We start from the raw sequence: 17,846 nt of genomic DNA on the forward strand, positions 1-17,846 counted from the left end.
GAGCTACTGTAGGTCTGCGGCGATCTCTCACCAGGCTTCTTCGGTTCTGGGGTCCTGGAGCTCCAGGAGTGAGCGACTCTCCAGCTTGCTTCAGCAGTTAGCTTTCCTCACCGTCGGACCGGAACAGTCGTCTAGGTTTGGTGGCTGACTCCTCACGCTCTCAAGTCTAGTAAGTTCAATGCGCCTGACTAGTGCTACTCTATATGTCCTAGTTCATAGCTTTCCCAGGCTCGGCTTGGAGGTTTATGTTTGAGTAATGGTATTGGCTCAGCCCCGGCAGCTAGCACTGCCCTAGTGCCTCACCAGCCCCAGGTGTGTTCCTTTTGTTTGCCCAGTATGGTTTGTCACAGTTTTGTTTAGTTCTTCCTTATCCCTAGTAATTGGTGCTGCATTTCTGTTTTGTTTATGGTTTATTGTTAGCAATAAACTCCTCGCTTCGGTCCATCCCCTGCGAGTGTTCTCCCGTCATTGTCAGACCGAGTGGATCATGACAGCAAGCAACATAAATTAATGCTCACTACGCTCTTTTCCAAGAACTGATGATTCACTGATAATCATGACGTCTTTCTCTGAATCGTCCAGAAAACCAGAGCATACAAGGCCAGCGGAGAGTTACTGGAACAGCAAGCCATCGAGTAGGAACACACACACACACACTTATCACCACGCACCACAGCTTCCAATGAAATACACATTTGCACCCACACACAGACATACAAATGTACCTACGTAGACAATCACAGAGACAGCACGCAGTGAACACGCATATATATCAATGTGATGGGGAACGGACAATAACAGCAGCAGCTGGAGACATAAGTCATCCAAGTCACTGTTGGTGCTGTTTTTCAAGAAAAGAGTATTTTTTTCATGTTGTTTTCAAACTCAGCTGTTGCCCAATCCATGCCCAATCCGATTGGTTTTACAGTTCAGAACTGTGGAGTGTTGTTCAATAGTGTGAATTAGTCATGTCCTAAGTGGCGGAGAGAGCTCCTCTTGTGTTTATCAGCGTGCATTTGATGGTGACAGCTAACGGCTGATTGACTAACACATGTTGTTCTGCAGGCTGTTTCTTCTGATGTTGCAGTGGTGCATCTCAGGTGAACACATATGCTTGCATGGCAACTAGATGTAACAAAGGCACATCATTCACATGAAATACTTGTGAACAAAGGCACATGGTCCAAGTGAGCAAAAACAATTGCTTGTGAAGAAACGGTGACAGCAGAACTACAATGTATTTACTGCAAAAAGATCATAAAATGGTGTGGCATGGTGATTCTCTTGGCCTCACAGGGAGATGAGGGACACCTCAGGAATGACGTTAGCAGTGGTTGATGCGTTTTTGGAAAGGGATATGTGGCCTGCAGGAATGTGCAGCGGTGGCTGTAGGAGGAGAGGCGGGGGCGATGTTGGCCGAGGTTGAGCTAGGAATGGGATTGGCCCTGGGACAGATCTCAGATGCTGTGGGAACAGAGAGGGATATAGAGCTACAGCACCCCGACAGGCACAATGCGCCCCGTCAAGCACATTCCTCCCCCGCTGCCAGATCACAGCACCCACAAGTGTACCACAGCAGCAGTTGTTTTGGGCTAATGACATTAGTCCCGTTTCTACATTGCTGCAGGAGCTAACACAGTTCTTGTGTAATATGTGTCTGTAAACTATGATAATTAAAAGCTCTACTGCTATGCAATATTCCAGATATAGGGTTTAAAGATGAATGCAAATCAAACATGAAAAAAAAAAACCCACAAAGCAACAAGGTCAAGGACTGACAGAAATGAATTGTTTGTATAATGGCCAATTACACTGGATATACTGACCCTTTCGTTCAGACCAGGGCCACTGCACTCTCGCAACTCATCATCTAAATACGGCAGCCGTGCATAACGGTTGCCAAATGAACTGCAGGCAAGCGGAGGGAGGCCAAAAAAGCAGATATTTCTAAATGAAGTAAGCCATTGCACCATGGTTGCAAAGAGTTGCTGTGGGTTAGCAAACTGCCAAGCATCCTAGGCCCTAAGGTCATGCTGCGGAGAAGGATTGAGGGAGACAAACTAAATGTTTTAAAAACGCTGTTGGTGTTCCTTCAGTGCAGCACTTGATGAAGGCTCCCAAGGCTTTGCTATAGGGGCCAGAGACAGGCTTCACTTTTAAAGTAAAGTGGGAACGTATGGTCTAGCTCCCTGACCTGCACCCTTCTAAAGAGAAGCAGTTTCAGCCACTGTAACAGACGGACCAAGCTCAGGATGTGGCCATGTTGGGATTGGGTGTGGATCTGCTTGCTGCACGGCTGGATCCTCAATCTGCTTTAAAGCTTCAAAGTCTGGAGTTTAAATTGGGGTTTCTTTCATTCGCCTTGAAGCCGCTACAAGCCTGGGACCATTCCCATGAGCTCATGTTGCCATCCTTAAGAGGGGATTCACAACACAAAAAAAGGAAAAACTTCACGTGCAGTTTCTTAAAGGCTGACAGCATGTTATTTGTCTATCGGGCGACCCCAGTGGTGTCAGCTAGGAAAACACAATGATTAAAGTGACGCTTAATTCATGCTGGACGCCTGCTTTTTCGATAATGACCAATGTTCCATCTCGTCTTCGATCAGCATCTCCCTCACATCAAGGCTTCTGCTGACAGAGTAAGGTATATGGAGCCACACAGATAAAGGCAGATCAAAAAAGGGCTCTTCTGAGGCATGTGTTCAGCGGACCAGCTCATTAGTGGCTAGCCACTCGCTGCGTGGGTCAGAAGAGAGACCGCACTGTGTGCGTCTGTTTTACCGCCGCTGCCTAGTTAGGAATTGGCCGCTGTGCTTTACATGTAGACTATGTACACAAAGGCAGATTGCCATTCAACGTGCAACTGGTCATGACTGTCTGGAAACGTTCTTTAAGAATTTGCCTAATGATTCTAAATGCACAGGCCAGGCATCTGAGGGTTTCTTTGTCTCAATGGGCTAGAGAGAGCAGAATGTGTAAATACAGAAAGACACACAGCTGCCTCCATACCTCCCCCCTCCCCTTTTTATGCTGGTCTGCACCGCTGCACTGCTGAGTGCACTTTAATCTCCATAAATGCTACAAATAAGCCATGTGAGTTCTACTGTGTGTGCGTGTGTGTTTTATGCTCTGCTGAGACCCCTGACTGAGATGCCGTTTATTTTGCTTGCAGGTAATTGCAGAGCTCATGTAAGGTTTCTAGGTGCTTCCCCATGTTTGGAGTTTAAGTATTGACTGTAACTAACAAACAGTCTGCAGAAAGAAAAGGAATACCCACATGGAAAAATAAATGAACATCATTATACAGGCCCAGATGATTACAAATGGCATTTCAGGAAAGTCATATTTGTCTGCATGTGAATAAGAAGATAGTTAGAATGGTGCTGATAAGGGCTTCCTCAGCATGACTGTTTCCACTAGTTCCACTAAGATGTAACACAATTACAACTTCATAGCTTTTGGGAAGAAAAATGGCATCTATAAAATCAGAGGTGAAAATGCACATGGAGGTAGAGATTGTTTCATGTTGGACTTTCTCCCCCTGCTTTCATTTGAAACTGTAAAAACATCCAACTGAGGTTCTCACTTTTCACTCAGCACTATCTTTGCCTCCAGTGACATTTGTTCCAGTTTAATTCAGCTTGAACACAAAGCAGTACATGAGTAGCCTACAGTAGTGTTTGGAGAGAGGTACAGAAAAAGAACTAGAATTGTATAAAGACATATTCACCATTTGTCCTCCGCCTTTAACCCATCCGTGCAGTGAACACACATTTACACACTAGTGAGCACAAGTGGGTTAAGTGAGAGGGTTAAGGGCCTTGCTTAAGGACCCAACAGTGGCAGCATAAGCCGAGCTCGGGTATCGAACGCACAACCCTGTCGTCAATAGCCTATAGCCCAGTGCTGTAACCACTGATTGTATGTATGTACTAGGCAGTGCAGCTCCATATAGGCTCATAAGAGCAAGTACATTATAACATTTTACATGTATAAAACTTATTGATTAATCTAAAATGACTGGAATAATTAAAAGATTATTCATATCAGCTTGGTGCAAAAGTCTAGGCACAATATCTGTTAGAGTGAACGGCTTAGCGAATAACAAATGACCGGATTTCCAAAAGGCTTCTAGTTCTGGAGATTCTTGGGTTTTTTGCATACACAGTTTTTTTTTAGGTCTATCCACAAACATTATGTGAATATCTGGTGGGGTCAGGGGACTGTGAGGGCCATGGCAAAACCTTCAACTTGGCTCTCTTGAGGTAGTCCATTGTGGATTTTCTCTCTGGATTATCATGGATCCCAATATCTACAGTAAAATCCCTGAACAAAAATGATATAGTGCCTAGGTCAGAAATCCAAACAGACAAAACAAACAACTAGGCTAGAGGCATGAATAGTAGCATGCACTCTTGTAGATCTTCCATTGCAAAACCCTCATTGCAACACATTGGTATGAGCAACGCAGCAGTCCTAAGGGGGCTGGGTGAAACAGGGTCATATGGGCAACACGCAAAAACACTTCACACCCACTTTCCCGGCACGGCAGTGTGTCATTGAGTGCACCGGCTGATCTCTTGCAAAAATGTTCACCTGATTATTCACAACGTGCATGAGAACAGGGATGAAATCATCAACCTCATCTGTTGCATCAACAGTTTTCAATCAGGTAACTACAGGGATACAAACACACATTTTCATTCACTAAATGAAAATGGGACTTTGCTTCAAGTGATAAAAAATAGTTAGTATGATAATATGTAATGAACAGACCTGTAATCTGTAAAGAATAGGCAGTTGAAGCATCTCTGGTTTGCTACTCCTGTGCCTCAGTGTGTGTTACATCAGTGAGTTAACTTTTGATTTCTCTTTAATCTTCCGAAATGTCATAGCCTTTATTCTCTGGAAACCTCAGCCTAGTTCTTAGAACGTGTCTTACCACAACCGGTATTCTTAGAGTTAGGGCTCCAGCATGAAGTTATAACATTCTTTCTAAATAGAGACGAAGAGCAAGCACACTGTCATTTTAGAGCTCTGTCTTTCTTGCTTGCTTTCTCTCTCCCTCTCTCTCTCTGTTTCTCTCTGTCGCTCTTGCTTTTTTTTGATAGTGTCTATAAAAAACGTCTTAATATCACCACTTCCCTTGCTGTTTCTTCAGGAAAAGAAATGGCACACTGGTTTATACCAGTACTGTTAACAACGTCTTAAAAACGACTTAAAAAAGGTTTTAAAATGAAGGTTAAAATGCCTCACAAAGACTTGTCATTGAGAAATGTGTGATGATGGTGTTCAGGAACCCTTTCTATTAACAAAACACAGCACAGGAAGTCACATGACTTCAGATATTAGTGGCAAGGTTGTCACTTTTACAGTGCTCAGTCAACTCCTCATTCACTCTTCTATCAATTTCTACTCTCCTGACTTTGTACTTTCCAGGCTCCTGTCATTTGTCCACATATGTGGGTCCTGTCTGTATGTGTTGAAGGCAGGTTGTGGATGACGGAGCTCGTATCACATTACACAGTCTCTGCACATGACAACCGCGTGAGAACAATGACAGCGTGGCGTAATTGCTTCTCGAGAACTGCTTCAATAAGGCTGTTTGGGGTTTGGTTGTCAGCAGCGCTAAGGAAGACTCTGCACACGTGCATGCACACACACAAGCGTGCGTGCTCACGCACACACACACACACACACACACACACACACTTAACATGAGTTTTGGGCTTAGCTCATGCACTTCACAGACCAATGCCGTCACTTCATCTTAGTGTTTGCATGCAATTACGCTCTGTCCATCATCGAACACCCCCAACCAAAACTCTTCCAACTTCCCTTTTTTACTGTCCAGAATCTCATTTCCTCTTTGTTGACACACGCATTCCATTACAGGCATGCTGAAAGTTTATGAATGACAAGAGGCACTTCATTCAGCAGGCAAACAGCCCACGGGTCTCAATAAACAGACGCGAGCTTGGTGTCGTAGTCGAGGCACGAGACTGAGTGCTTAAAGAGCTGCCTGGATTCAACTGCTTTGGGTTGACCATGCTGTTTAAAGAGACAAAGCCTGAGATCAGCTGACTGACTGAACTTCCCGGAAGCCTACCTCAGCCAGTACTTGGAAAGGCTTTTCTTCGTAATGCAACACGCAATTCTAATTAAGTGCTAGATAAAAGCGAAGCTATACCACTAAACCCCAAAAAAAGAATGAAAGCAAAAGTTTTTTTTTCTGTTTGACAACGCAACTCAGAATAGTCTGATGAAGTCTGGATTTTCTATACTACCTAGCAAAACTTCTTCTATCTTCTCCTAAACTAGGTATACTGAGCATGACATGAAAATGACTGAAGTGTGAATGTTATGTTTCATTACGGTCCTATTTTCACTCTAAGCGCATAAACTCGTTTCTAAAAGGTTTTTTGAAGAACCATATATAAGATATTTTTCTTGTATATGAAGAGCCATTTCACCAGGCAAAATACTTAACTCTTTAAACCCTGTACATAGACCCACATTTGTGTTCTTCACTCTCATACCTGCAGTTCTTTCATAATTAACATAACATTACTTTTAATAAACTCAGAACCATGTGGGACACCACCAAATATACTAATATGCTGTAATCAAATAATCCATAGTAGCTTCTGCATTATAATTAATAACAGAATAATAAACCTAGGTTAAGGACTGAGTTGTCATGGTTCCGAACAGAACCACTGCCTCCTAAAAATCCTTTAAAGAACACTCTTTTTAAGTGTGACGCTAATTGTATTTTAAAATGCTACGTCCAATTCTTTTGATGCTTCATTTTGTTCTGGAAACCTTTGCTAATTAAAAAGAAGCAGCGTTGCATAGATTCTGCCATGGTAGGGTAGTTTTTCTCCTGACAAAAAATGGTATCGTATTGACAGAGAACTACAGGCGTATGCTGATGTGTAACAGAAACAGATTTCACAACAGGTGCGTCCCCAGACTCATTTGAGTGCGTGTCCTCGTCAATCAAACCAAAAGAACACTTCTTTCTCTCTCTGTGTGACTCTTGTCTCTTTCTCTTTCTTTCTCTCTCTCCCCAGTGTTGCTGGCAAGATTCATCACTACCTCTTGCCTCTCATCCTTCTGTAAGTTTGTGTTTTTCCTGCACTGATAGGGTTTTGTTGTATGGCAGGCGGTTTTGATGCAATCAGCCTGTCCTCAAAACGCACAGGGGTTTCATATATGAGGTGTTGGTACTGTAATCCTAGAGACATCTCTCGGCTTCTTCATGCAAAGCTGCAGAAGACATGACGCTTAGTAATATAGAAATACCAGAATGTGTTGTGCTGCATTCAGAATTGAGCTCAAAATATGCTGGCGGTAAATATAAGGCCACACAAAGTGAAATAATGCACTTGTGGGTAACGCCAAGACAGGTTCCACCTTTTTCCCCCCCTCTTCTTTACCAAAAACACAAAATATTAAACAGGGTCACTACACACATGAGCAGATGAGTAAGCTAGTGCAAATTAGGGAAATGTCCCTCCAGCTTGTTTCACTAGAGGGATGCGTTGGGGGTTTATTTTGTTCTGTTTATTTTGGTGCCACAAAATGACTCACCGGTAGGTGTAGCCAAGCATTTAAAGAATGTTAACCCTTTCCAACATGGATTTTTTTTGGTATTCAGGGTTTTACTTGTTTTTGTGGCAAACAAACATCCTAGAAGAAGCAGTGCTTTGTTTGTTGATACATAAGAGACATAAGAGACAGCTGTTATACAGTGAACTTGCTCTTAGGCTTATAGCCACAGATACAGTTTGTTGCCTGGTGGACAAGTATTACATAATTCAGTGAATCCTAGACAGCTTAACATGTTTTTCCCACCACATTTGCATCACACAGAGATTTATGTCCACTGGTTCCCTGCCTGATGTCCCTCACACAAATATGTCCCTTGTTGTTGGGGAAAAGGGGGGATTACATAAACGGGTTTGAACTGATCTCATAGGTAAACATAGGCTTTCAGTGCCAATATGCTCTAAACCTTGTGGAAAGAAACAGGGAAATTTAGATTTTTCCTGGGTACTTTTCCAATGCTTGTCAAATCTAATTACAGAATTGCATGTTTAATTACAGAGTGGGTTATGCAGTGAATTACATTTACATTCTGTACCAGTTCGTCCAGTTGTTCGACTTTTTGGTTGGTTTTGACATCAAGAAATGACATAAATGTGGTAAAAATATTATTACAGAACCTTAATATGGAAATCACTTAAATTCCAATCATTACTAGCTGCTGTAATTGGTGTTTATCCAGAAGCCAGCAGTCTGTAGCAAAGGAAGAGCAGAGGGCAGAAGCAAAATGAGATCAAAATGCCAAGCATGGCGAGAGGCATCGCTGAACACTGCCATGCAGTTTAATTCAGTCCACAGAGCACACAATGCTTTCAGGGCAGGTGGGGGGCTCCCGAAACCCAAAAGAAGTTCACCATATCGACTGGGTAAAATAAAGAAGGTAGGCCTCAGCTACAGCAGCAGGGAAGGCCCGCTTCCTGACAGCTCTCTCCGCTGCCATAAGCCAATCCACTAGGCCGCCAGGGTTACATTCTTTCAGTTGAGCTCATGAGCCAGCTCCCGACATGTGGGGAAAGAAGGAAGGGGCGAGAGAGAGGGACTGAAAAGCACCGATAAACTACCCACAGAGACAAAGGCACCCACACACTGCCACTGAGCACTAGAGCAGGACTAAGGAAAACGCTAAAACACATGGGGGGAAGGGGGGGTGGCAGCAAAGACAGCAAGAGAAAGAAAGAAGGAGACGGAGAGAAAGAGAAAGTTGAGCCCCAGCCCACAGAGACTGCGTGGGTGGTGACCATGCGGAGGCAGAGATGCAAAGATCCACCCCCCCTTAACTCAACCCCACAAAGGAGAGGAAAAAAAAGAAAACATTTTTCCAGCGTTAGCTCATGGACTACAAGAGAAGGGGCCCTTCTGGAAGTGTTTTTTCTTTTTTTTTTTTTTGCCAGACGGCCCCCTCTTTTTCTCTTCTACCCCAACTGCTCTGTAATCAGCCCTCTTTGCCTCCACCCCCAACTTCCCAAACACCCACGCCTGCCCCAACACACCACACACCCACACACATACATGCCTCCCACCTCTTTTCCCCTCATCTGACACTGGCAAATAAGGGAAACTGCTCACTGACCTCGCTTTCTCACTCTTTCCTATTCTCCCACTCTCTTTCTATCAGCTGATCTGGCCTTGGCCTCAGGGAGAAGTATGACAGGAATGCAGTGATGTGGGCGTGAGACAATCTGGCTTTGTTATCCTAAGGGTAACATTTAAGTAGAAAAGGTCTACAAAAGGCCAGGAAAAAAGGAACAGAGTGTGAGTTTGTGAATGCCCCTCTCTCCAGCTACCATAAGACATGACTCCCCATTAGTATCTATAGGGGCAGCAGTACAAAAGAATTAAATCTGTACATTTATAACACCCATCTGTTGTAAACACAGTGAACATACACACACCCACACACATACCCAAAGCAGTGGCTAGCCACCTCAGTGCCCTGGGAGCAATTGGGGGTCATGGTCCTTGCTCAAGGGCACCTTAGCTGTAAATGTCACTTACTGGGGATCGAACCAGTCACAGGTCTGCTTCTCCAACCTTTAGGCCACAGTTGCTCCCTATATGAATCATCTATTATTGATCAGTGACACAGGACTGACCTTGCCCACAGCACCCTAAGCATTGCTCTTTTACACCTGAATGTCAGGGAGAATTGAAATCCAGGTAAAAACTGACCTGGCAATTCACCTGTGCAAAACCCGGAGTTTTAGTTTACCACTGTTTTTAGCTAGGTTTTATTTATTTAAGTTTTATTTATCCAAATCCAAAGTTTCCTATCACTTTAGCCGAAAATAAATAGGCAGCGTGCATGTATGGTGACTGAGGCACAGAATACAGGCTTATTACATATATGTCATGTCTTATTACATATATGTAGTGGTTAAAAGAAAATGATGTTATGAAATGAAAAAAAATGGGAGGAAGAAAACACCTGAAGCCCCCCAAATCTAAAGTCCTATAATTACCATCTCTACCTCTATCATGTGTCTTTGTCAAGTCTGCACAACCCTCTATTTTAACTCCGTCATCTCTCATTCCTGGCTCAACTTTTTAGAAAGATGGGACTCACTGGCTCATGCCAATCACATGCTGATGCCATGGTCTGAACTAGCAAAAGATAGGAAAAAAAGAGTGTTGAAAAGAAGATATAACCGGTAACAATAATAATAACATGACGTTGCATCCCCTGTTGTTATTAGAATTTAAAAACTTTGAGTTCTCAGATGAATGAAACCAGGTTGAAACTGACCAGGCTGATTGTTTGAACAATTTCTTATTTTGTTCTTATTTTGTCCATCTGTGGCCAGTAGATCACTAGCAAGGAAAGTAAAAGTAAGTAAACTATATAAGCATTTCATTCTACTTTGGCAATTGATTTTCAATACAAATGACATCCAAATTTATGAAAATGTGTTTGAATTCATAGAGCTCAATTTGTGGAAAACAGATACCTGAACACTGTAGTTTTACCAGACTGTCAAATTTAGTAAAGCACCTCAGTGTATCTGACACAGCGACCTCAACTACACACCTCTGACACTTTTTTTTTAACAGAACTGATCAAATACAGACATCTGGATTACGTAAAGGTATAGGCTGAAGAAAACATTTAGCTGTTTTGTTAAACATCATGATTCAGCGGAAACGGTTAGATGTGTACTTACAGAACGCACTCACTCAAACATGCAGCTCCAGAAACGTGAGGGCGTGCGGCGGGAGTTGGGTGCACAAGTGTTTATAGGTTATGTCAGTGTGGTTCATCACATTAAATAGTTAAAGTTTATTGACAATTATACTGGAAACAGTTTACATTTTCCAGTATATTCCGGTGCGTTGTGAAAGCCGGGAACACATGGGCGCAAACAGAGGCATGGGTGTGTGCAATCTGAATGGATTTTATATTCACTGTATAGAACATGTTAAGCCAGGTTAAGCCAATGGCTACTAAACACTGCATTGCTACATAAAGAAAACATATCATGAAGCAACCTCTTAGTCTGCTACAACAGCTGCACTTTCGTTCTCTCGTGTGTAGTGTCCCACAATGCACAGAAACATAGCAAGATGAGCTAACTATTTCTTAAATGCAGAATGTTGACTGTTACAAAATGTACTTAGTAGAGCCGAGAGCAAGAAAAGTGAAACTCTCAAAGTAAAATTCACTAACAAACTGTGTTTAGCTCTGCTAAATCAAACATATTTTCATAAATTTGGATGTCATTTGTATTATATTTTACTTACTTTCACTTTCCTTGACTGTGGTCTACTGAGAGCTCAACTGTTGAAGTGACAAGCTTTAAAAAATGAAACCCTGATGTATAATATTGGCGGACTTTGGCGGAAAAAAGTTTGCAGATGTACAAATTGCTGCATTACGAAGTTATAGTCGCTAGAAGTCTGAACCACTACCCACAGGCCAAGTTTACTGTGAATGTCCACGTCCTGGAGAGCACCTACACCCCCCGTTAAAGGACAAGATGGAGCAAATCTATGCACATCAAATACACAAACATCTATTCAGAATGTAGATTAGTCTAGCACCATGTCAAAACAACAGGGAATGTGCCATTATGTTATTCTCGTTATTATTATTTTGTTCTCAACACTCCTGCCCTGTATTCCGTGCTTCAGTCACCATACATCTCTGAAATTTATGCTAACAGCAATCCAGCATGGCCATCCAAGGACACTTTTGTGTGACACTTTTGTTTTTGAAGTAGATTTTGCCGTTTTCATGAGAGGAAAAGTTGCAGAGTTTTTTTTTTTTTTACATGACTGAGAACCAAATGAAATGTTGGCTGTTCATGCTGATGACATCACATTGTATTTACTGATGTTTTCATTTCAAGTCTGAACAAGTGCATCTCCCTGAATTACCATTTAAGGGCTGTATGTGTGAAAGACACAAAGCCTGAACCTAACCAGTAAAAATAGTCTGGAAATATCCCAGAGAAATGGATCAGTGCTTTGGATTAGGGCTGGGCGATATGAGAAAAAAACTCATATCTCAATATGCTTAAAAGAAATGGTGATATACAATACGATGCGATGCGATATTATGTGATACTTCCATATTTATCAAATGCCTGAAGATATCTCACCAGGTGAAACATGAGTATTCTTTTCAGAGCAGATTGCCAAGGCACCGTTTACTTTAGTCATGGAGACGTTCTCCAGTTGCTCTCTCATTAAACCTTGAGATTAACATTACTTACCAATTGCTAAATGCAAGCGATGACCAAAACACTGAAGCCTCGTCCATTTGTTTAAGCTGATGGCTTTAACAATGTTGCTCGCGTTGTTCGTTGTGATACAGACTTGCTGTTGCTCTTTGCAGGCAGTAACTCTTTAGCTTCCAATCTTCAATGAAATGTACTGTAAGGCTTCTGTATGGTTCTCATGTTCTACTCGACTGCGGTAGTGGAAGTACGTAGCTCGTGATGACTTTTGTGAAATCTCATCTCGAACGTCATTGTACAGTTTAGGTAGTGCCAGGAAGCACGTACTTGTACTACCCATGTGCGTGCTTTTTTGGAATTAAAGCTTTGCCGCTGGTTTTATGTTTGTCCATTGTTGACTTACTCACAGTTATCCGAGTGAGTGTGATAATCTGCGTAGACAGAGGTGCGTGTGAGAAATAAACAGAGCTGAACAGGACATCTGTGCACTGTTTTGAATGTACTCAGATGGAAACCAGTGTATCCTCGGCGTACTCGATATAACGAATATGGTCATTTTCAAAATCGTGCACAAAATACTATCGAATATATCAATATTTGCGAGATATCCCCCAGCTCTACTTTGGATCTTTTTCAAGATCATTGAAATGAAATCCACTTGTAGCTAGCTGGTATGTGTGTGTGTCACAACAGTATTACAACTGTAACAACACTGTCTCCATATTGCGCTCACAATTATCTGGAGGCTCTAACAAGCTGTCCAGAAGCCAGTAAAGCCAATTAGTGAAAAAGGCAGCTCTTTCCCCCAAAATTATCTCTTTCCAGACTGAACAATAACGCCAGGCGGTCCAACATGCCCCCAAGCTCCTGTTCCGCACTCCTGATGAAGACTCCATCTACAATCAGCTCATAATCCTTGATAAAGCGGCTTTACACCAACACAAAAGGCTACGGCAGCGCCAGTGACCTCATCTGCAGATAAAAGTATGGAACAAACAATTTTCTCTAACAAGCTGTCTATTTGTACTGGCACTCCTTTTCCAACCTGCTGAGCATGGGGAAAACATTACCTCAAATGATGATACTGCATGGTCTGTTGCCTAAACCATTCGTTGATTAGATAAGGAGTGGAACAACAAAATATTCACTAAATCTGTTCATTTAACGGAAAGGTGTTTGTTCAATACTGAAAGAAGTGCTTTAAGGAAAACTGATGCTTCATTTTGAAAGCGAAATGCTTTATTCATCTTTACAATAGCATTTAAAGCTTTGAGGAAAGGTCCATTGCCTTCCTCTTAGTCAAAGGATGTCTGTGTTTTACCATTTATATACATGTTCGATGCGTACACAGACACTAGGAGAATCTCACGTAAAACGTTTTAAAGCTGAGAACCCACTTCTAAAATAAATACGGCTGACTGGTTGGGTGGGTCAAGATTTTCCACGAAACATTTACAGTCAGTTGCAGTAGTCATTCAGAGAACAGCGTTTTAACCATGTTCAGAATTTGGTGCATTGCCCATACAAAACAAACCCAATGAAAATTAGCATGCGACGCTCTGATATGAATACTTGCTTTTGCTTTGAATAATAACTAAGGTTTGTTTTCAGTCAACCATGGGTTCCAGTTGTTTGGTGAATTGCTGATGCCCCGCGAGGCCCTGACAGTTGGGCTGGATCTATCATTTGGTTCTCCTTTTGCAAGGGGGAATACCAAAGGGGACTTTCAATCTTTCTGTTCGGCTATATGCTACACACTGAACAGATCGCACCCATCTAAAATGGGGGTTTTTTACGTTTGCATTCATTTGCATTCGCGTCAAAACAGTATTTTGGGCCTTTTTTCATTTGACTCGAAATCTAGTTTTGAAACCTCCAAATGTACATCGAAAAAAGGCATACGGTCACAGTGGGAGTTAATTTATACTTTCGAGATTAGTGTAAAGCACCACAGCGTTTTCATGAGGGAAAAAATCATCCCTCTGCATACTTTATAGGCTCAATCATTCTGGTTAATGATAAATGCAACAGCTAGCCATCATTAAACAGGAAAAGCATTCCTTTCGGGTGAAGTTAAACCAGACATCAAAAATTGCTGGTCATCAAACATTACACAAGCTTAAGCCGCCAGACTTATGAAGTAGCCTCAGAGATCAGCACTCCGCTGTTACAAAGGACAATTATCTCATAGATAAGGCAGCATTTTTCAAAGTGAATTAATCTGGGTGGAGGTGATGGATGTGTTCAGATAATTGTCCTAAAGGATGCTGAGATGGTTTGCATGAATCAGATCAGTCCAAAATGCCACACCTTAATCAACAATGGTCTCACTGGTGGAGTCAATAGGAAGAAGCAGAATTGGCATGGGAGAGTGTGTGAACGGCTACAGCGGTCAAGGTCCAAGCTTAGTCCCCTTTGGAGCTCTGGTTAGTGCTCAGTTAGAAACATCTGTGACTTTGTTAAAAAGAGGGAGTTCAGTTGCTTAGCATGCGTCCCATGTCCCAGCTGGTTATTGAGAAGACATGCTTGCTGTCACTGTCACTGTATTGTGACATTCTGTGTACAACAAAAAGTATTGTGATATATTATTTCTGCTATGTTGTATATATTATGACATAATGTACCATCATCCTATCCAACACTCATCATGAGTAGACAATGCTGTCTTTGGAACTCTTTGGAAGTGTCAGTAAAGCAGCCCAAGAGAGCAGGAGAAGCCACTGTGTTTCTACAGAGCAGTGTGACAGAACTGGTCTTCATATAACCATGAGAGAGCAACCACCAGCAACAGTAGTCCTTTCTCTTTCAGTCACTCATTTCTAGCTACATGTCTGCTCCCTCTGATCAGTATATAGTCTGGGATGGAGGATAGAAGGAGAAAAAGTTAAAGAAGGGTGGAGGGCTGTAGGGGGAGGAGGGCAGCCCTGTAGGCTGGCTGCATGTTAAATCACCCATCTGCCGCTTCCGCCCCCTCATGCCCTCCCTCATGCCCTGACTGCGCACTGCCTTTCATTCTCTTGCTACTCATTTTGTTGATTTTGATCTGTGCTTGCTGAAGTCCTGCATATTTGTGCATCTCTCTGTCTCTCTGTTATCTGCATCTCTGCATGAGAGAGCGCGGGCGTCACATGGAGGGTATTTTTGGCCTCCTGAGCCAGTGTGGCAAAGCGAAAATATTACACACGAGGCCACTCCCAACTTCCAGTCACAACAATGGATGCACCAATCTATGGGACCTGCACTGCATACTAGACCTCATTTGTTGCTGGCTGTCACTGTAGGATTGCATTAACTGCGATACCACAGGGATGAAGAAGAAAGAGCAAAGCTGTGTTCTGCATTAGTCCTGGTCCTGACTAAACCTTGGGAGTTGCATCGTAATGCTTGCTCCATTTCCTTAAGTAAATCCACCCTTACGTTGTAGTTACAACTATTATGTTACCTAGCGACTAAAGGCAGAAACTCGAGACAATGCACTGCTTGTCCTTTTTAGCTTTATATGGATTTTCACAGCCCCCTCAAATTTTTGAACAACTGCATGTGCGTCAAAACTGCTCACTGTCTACAAGAATAATAGAGCTTAACACCAGTGGTTCGACTCCAGGCATTTACGCAAGTTGTTTATTGCTGCAGTGAACCATGACTTGACATTTAATATCTCCTTCTAACACATTCAAGAAAAGAAAACTGACTAAGCACACAACCACTTCTCCACCGCTCAGACCAACAATCCTGGGAATGCTGCTTGAACAAGGGGAAAGTTGCCCTACAATAATCATATCTACCCCATTATCCTTTAACACAGTTAAATCTGAAGGCCACATGCTTGAGGGCCTCTTGAGACAGTGAAACGTAAGAGGACAAGACAAGAGAAACGTGATGATGCTCAGACAGCCCAGAGCAAAGCTTCTTTAGGGAATCAAGGAGTTCAGTTCCCAGCCTTCTTGAATGTCCTTAAATAATGCGCACCATCACAATGGAATGCGGGTGTGATTGTGTGACGAGCTTCTTCCCCTCGTCTGAACAGCCAAGTGCGTGATGGGTGTAGGGTTGAATCGGCCTGCACGCCACTGAGAAAGTTAGAACCCGTCTCCAGACTGTGAACATCCCACTACAGCAGTATGTGACAGCTACCCTCTTTCATCTCCTCTCATCACACAGGTGAGCCCCGTCCCACCCTGTGCACTTCAATCCCTATCTACCATCATCAAAGAGCCCGGCTAAGCCAAGGTGGGAAATGCCTGGAGTCTCCAGCAGCCAGTCAAGCTGACACCGTCACTTATTTACACACCTAAAAAGGCCTTAACATGCTTGTCCTGCCTGAAATGTCTCTGGATTACCAGGATCCAGGGTCTGGACACTTTTTCTAGAGCAAGGACATGGGCACATTCTGGAGCTGACCTGGAGTGGCCCGTTCCAGAGTGAAATCAGACATCTGCGGGAAGGACTGAACTGAGCTGAAGCGAATGCATTTTCTAAACTTTCATTCGTTCATGGTATGGTTCAGGTGTCAAATGACATCAGAGTATTGGTAACAGCTTCATGAGTCTTATGATTCTTTTTTCCATTTTGAGGTGAAAGCAGACTTCATGACACATTTAAATAGTCAGTAATGAAACGTATTACAGGACAAGAACCGTGTGCCGGTAATCTTGGTGATGTAATCCATGCTGTAATATACAGCTTGCAAGGAAAGCACAAGTTAGCCATTACAGCATGAGGCACACTCAATGCACACTCAATGCCCCAGTGTACAGGAGACTGCACTGCCCCCAGCTGTGTTTGGCCTGGTGAGAATTTGTTCCTGGCAGGACTGGGACACCCCCTGACGCACACACACATGCACTCTCCGAAGCCATGAAGGAGGACACTGTGACGCCCCACATAAAGACTTCCTTCTCCAGCCACAGTGCTCTGGCCTCTTACAGTGCAGTTTCCGAATTGTTGGGATAATGGGGTGTGTGAGCAGAGACGGACAACTGACGGCCTTTGTGACAAACCCATCGCTAATCCATGCGAATGCATTAGCCACGGCCATTCTGTAATCCAGGAAATTCCCGTGGCACCAGGCAGTCGAGCAGGCCCTCGGGTCTAGAAGAAAATAAGATGCCTTTCAACTTTCAAGTATCTGTTTCCCACTGTTTGGGTTGGTTATTTTATGTACACAGATTTATAAAACATAGGATATATATGGTATACATCATATCCTATCAGTGGATCAGTATCGGGCCTTTATCAGCAGGAAATGTGGGACTGGGTACTGGAAGTAAAAATAATAATCTTGTAACAAATCTAGCTTGAAATGTCAAGTAATTTTTTTCCTGTGGGGTAATAAAATGTCAAGTGGTATAAGCACTATGGCCTGCTTTAGTTCCTCATCTTTAGAGAATTGATCAAACTGAAGCGCTTACTTTAATCATATTAGTATTGGTGCTTAAGATTTCAATATTGTTATCGGTCGCTGGTAGAGTCATATCAGATCATTTAAAAGTTAGAGCTAAATGTTACAGCTGGGTCTTGCTCTGAGTGGAACCCATTTAATGGAACCCACATGACTACT

General features: G+C 42.8%; 1 protein-coding gene across 1 annotated transcript in view; it reads right to left on the reverse strand.

Moving 5' to 3' along the window:
• The window catches only part of bcl2a (BCL2 apoptosis regulator a), a 54,921-nt gene that overhangs the window by 24,575 nt on the left and 12,500 nt on the right, over positions 1-17,846 (reverse strand). The window lies entirely within an intron of this gene.

Source organism: Salminus brasiliensis, chromosome 1 (assembly GCF_030463535.1).
Source record: "Salminus brasiliensis chromosome 1, fSalBra1.hap2, whole genome shotgun sequence".
Lineage (NCBI taxonomy): Eukaryota > Metazoa > Chordata > Actinopteri > Characiformes > Bryconidae > Salminus > Salminus brasiliensis.